This window comes from Trachymyrmex septentrionalis, unplaced genomic scaffold, assembly GCF_001594115.1.
Source record: "Trachymyrmex septentrionalis isolate Tsep2-gDNA-1 unplaced genomic scaffold, Tsep1.0 scaffold14, whole genome shotgun sequence".
Lineage (NCBI taxonomy): Eukaryota > Metazoa > Arthropoda > Insecta > Hymenoptera > Formicidae > Trachymyrmex > Trachymyrmex septentrionalis.
Genome location: NW_017304543.1, coordinates 1,754,299 through 1,759,258, shown reverse-complemented (window position 1 = coordinate 1,759,258; position 4,960 = coordinate 1,754,299).

Genomic DNA, 4,960 nt, shown 5'->3' with positions numbered 1-4,960 from the left:
TATATATCTGCGGATATTAGAATATTCAATCTAAATCGTAGAAAATTGCAATAGAATTTCCTAGATGTATATCGCATCTTCTAAGGCAAGTACATTACATGTTTTACAATAATTATTATTATTATAGTCCATTATATGAGGCATCTCATCATTAACGTACTCATTATTAATAAGACAATAATGATTATAATCGCTGTAATGCATCCGTGAGTTCAGAATTCCAGAGGCATGTAATAGTTGTATGAAAATACTATGCTAATTACTTGCGAAATTCGCATAGCAAAGATTATATAGTGCGTTATGACGAAAACATTTATTTATAATTAAGCGTACTTACGCTATGGATTCGGAACATTGTACACAGTTGGCTAACACGTTATTAAAACTGGATTAATCGATATTGAACATATAGATATACTTCCTGTACTTACAGTGACACACTCTCTCTCTCTCTCTCTCTCTCTCTCTCTCTCTCTCTTTGCCTCTCTCTTTTTCTCTCTGTCTCTCGGTGAGACCAAAGTCACGCACACCGATCGTCATCTGCCATGTCGTTAGCGTGCTGCAATGTGATCGAGCACGCGCTCTACGCGTAATTTATAGTTTCCACTCGGGCAGGAAAATGACTAAATGATCGCGTGTCCGACGGTTGCAACCCATATAATGTTCGATCCGGCGCGAATCAACGAAGTAGGATCGCTGGAAGCTGCTCGATTAAAATACGGAAGTGCGTTTAGCAGTTTGGGAGAGAAAATATATCTTATTGTTAGAGAAAATGTGAAAGAGAATCGAATAATTTGAATGCGACTCTCTTAAACTTTAAGATTTCGAATTCGATTATTATCTATTTTCTTTGGATAATTACACTTGACCCGGTTCACTTCTTATTTTTAAAAATTCGGAAAAATTGCGGGATTAATTGGGAACACACAATGTTATAGAGAACGGTGTAACTTTCAGATTTTATTTTAGACACGATTATATATTCTTTGATTTTTGGATAAAAGAATATTATTAGAAGGATAAGGGTAATATTTATCGTACAACAAATTTTTCAAATCCGTTGATTGACTAAAGAGATCGAAAAATCTTTCTGCTCTGTGGAATCATTTAACATATTTGAAATATTTATCGTACGACAAATATAATGTTAGTCTAAAAATGCGCTTGTAATATTTTGTTATCTAATATATGATTTTGATTATACATACCTCGATTGAAAAAAAATCGATTATAGATAGGAATATGACTTACACGAAAGAATTAAAAAAAAATCGACCTTAAGTCACGCTTCGAAGATTATTAACTTTTAACTTTTAAGTATACACACATTCCTTTTTTGCTTATGTAAAGTACACACGGATTCTGGAGACCTCATCACCATATTTGTCATCGTAACTCCAATAAAAATGACATTTTTTAATTAATTGTCTTCTTCAATTGCCGGAGAATCGATTAAGGAATAGGCCCATAATTTAGAAAAATTCGATTAAGGAGCTTCGAAAGAGAAATTAAAAAAAAACTCCTTTCCTTCCAATTTTAGAAATGCCACCCCGAGATAGTTGCGCTGAGTTGCCCAGAGAGACTGCCCACTGTGTAAGGGTTAATACGTGTGCATTAATGAGAAGAAATATGAGTGAGAATTATCAGTTTGTAGCAGTCTGTTGAACTCCCGTGCAGTTTGCACGCGCGAAATGCAACGGTGGACGAAAGACGCTTCGTCAGAGGTGCGTAATCTTGACTTTTCGTCAGTACAGCATAATCGCTCTGCACGCGTGCGATAACGCCGCGCGCCGTCTCGGAGGCATATAAACCTCCGTTGACATGGCACAGGTGACTAAAAACGCGGCGCGACCCGCTCTCACTGACCAGACAAAGCCTCCAGACACGTCCCTATCCGGTTTGCAGACGTAGCGTAGACGTCTGCAGACTGCAGGAAGGTAGGGAAGGATATTTCGGGCGTGCAAGCCAAGAGCGTGTAAACGAAGCCGCCCCCGTCGCCACCGTCGTCGACGTCGACGGTGCGTCGCGCGCCTACTTACTGGCGCATAAATCAGAATTATTACGAAGCTATTAGCGTTCCGGAGTACGTAACACCGGTACGTGTCCTTCGTCGTGCTACCCGGGAATATGCGGGGGATATTCCCTCGAACCTATCCTCCCCCCTCCCCCCTCCCCCCCCGGTATGGTATCCCTCACTTCTTGTCTCCTATCCAATGCGTCCTAGCGCGTTTTCACCACCACTACTTCGAGCTATAGGCAATAATTAATCATTTTGCGGTAGGAGAGCACACACAGAGGAGCAATTTGCGCGCGTGTGCGCACGGTGTGCGACGTACGTGTTACACGTGTATGCATACGTTATGTGCGAGGTACGATCCCACGGTCGCGCGTGCACATGTGCATGCATAGGTACATACATAGATACGCGCAAAGGATTCACGACGCATTATCGCGCGCGTGTGTACAGAGAGAGGAGAGCGTTGTGCCAAGTGGGCAAACCTATACTTAAGCGACATAGAATATTCATACTGCGGTGCGCAGAGTCGGTACCGATAAGAGTGTATACCGTGCGCTGCGTACTTACGGCACCAGTGATTGTGCCATTAAGAATATGGACAACCGGAGTTGTCTCAGTATGCATCTGGGTCGACCGATCGGGAACCGAGTACCACGTGCGTGAGAGAGATCGATGAATGTCCGGGCAGGAAGGTCTTTAGTTGGTCGAGAAAGGAAAGTTCACACATGTGCTTTATAGAATTATTAATACACAAAATTAAATCACACTGTAAATTTAAATTAATTTAAACTTTATATATATACATATATATAAAGTTTAAATTAAAAAAGCATATATATATATATGTATATATATATATATATATGCTTTTTTCTATCGTTAAATAACAACTTTAAGTTTTATAACTACGATAATTATAGATTTTTCTCAAACTCAATTTCTTTCCCACGAATAAAAGGAAAAAGATATCGTTCCGTGTCTGTTTTCTATGCAGCGATGATTTCAATTAGCCAAGGATAACAGCAATCGAAGAAGGTGTGACAGATTGTCTGGCGTTGCCGCTCGTCTCGGCCTACGAGAATACGAACTTAGGGAAGCATTGCGCAAGTATATGTGTCACATACTGACGGATGAGTTAAGCTCTAGGCTTTAAGTCCTGCGCTTAGCCCGTCAATGTCATCTCCTCGAGCTCAGCCCCTTCAGACTTATCGGACGTTGTGCAACAAACAGACTGAATATATGGTACCCGCCCTCCACCTATCCCGCATTCGCGGATTTCCACGTCAGATGTCGTGCCGTCTACCGTTAGGAAATCGCGAAAATTCCGGCCATTCGACCCCTTCAAATCTCGCCTGCAGAGGACACGATACTGCGACGGGCATGTAGAACCAGACGCCTTCCTCGATTAATATAATGGGAAAAGGGAAGAGGGAAGATTAGAATAAGATATAAATATATTTTAATATCAGGGATTACAGATATTACCTTCAACAAGCATTAAAATACAAATATAGAAGCAAATATACTTTTAGTATGATTACCCTAAGGATAATTTTTAATATACTTTCTTATCCATATTAAAATTCATTATCTGCTAATAAAATATTGTTAAACATATTTAAATAATATTCTCTCTTTCCATTTCAGAAGATTATATACAATACATGTAATTTATATGATTTAAAAGCGATCCAATGTTGTCCATACAACAGTTGACATAAACAAACAGACAGTAGATAATAGTAATAACATAATATCAAATGTGCAATAACATAATAGGTCATAGCTTGCGGTTAATATATTTTCGTGTGAGGTTTAGTAAACAATGTTAAATGATATATGGCGATACATCATGTTTCATAGCCCACGGTCACACGTTCACACATTTGTACACATACGCATCGCTGCGGAGGGGAGTCTATTCTGTGCCACAATGTTGTAGTTGCGCATTTACATTCACCTACACAAAGTAGCCATATTCAACTTGGCCGAGACTTTGACTCGGGCCAACCCAGGCAGAATCGAGACCACAGGGCCGTACGCAAGGATCGGCACTGACGAAATTCCAAAGCAACTAATAATATAATTGTGCATCTCCCGAAATAATTAATTACGTTGCGTTACGCCTCGTCTATAATAATGCACGCACCGCAACGTACCGTGAAAATGCAAAATCGATTTACTTACAATTAATGCGAGACTTATTAGCCGATACTACAAAGGGACGATGATATTTGATCGGTATATTACGCTTCTTTAGTCAAAATTTCCGATAAGCGGCCAAGTCTGGGTGGTAACTAATAACAACTGCACGATCTCTTCGTGCACTCTCCGGTCCCATCGCAATAATTGTCATACATAGACATGTAAATTATACAGACGAATATAAACGTCAATATGGCAGGCGGTGCCGGCCGGGGCTCGCTGCGAGGCCGAGCTTGCGTTTCTGCTGCGTTTCTCTTCCGCCGACCGGTCAAAGTGAAATCATTAGTTTGCTTAAATCAATGTGCACGTAAACGTCCGAGTTATTTATGCCCCGTCATTACGGAGACGTCCTTCGCGTCTCAGACTCTTAAAACCTACCCGCGCCATCCCTCGCCCACCAGCCGCCCCCTTCTCATGGTTTCTTCACCCTTTCGTAGCTAGGTACTGGAAGGTTTGTAACCTCGCGATTGTGTGACCTACGAGCGCTGAATACATCTGAATGCAGATATACACCTGGGTGTAGTATACGTACGTAATGAACAAAATTATGAACAATACATGTTGCGTCAAAGTAAAGTCTTTTCACGTTAGACGTTATATTGATAGCTTCATGCATATCTGCAATATAAAATTTTTAATTTTCTAAATATTACTTTATTATTTACATTTAATCATCATTTGAATATTGTTGACGAATGAGCCATATCTTGAATGTGTGAACAAAATTGTAGACATATT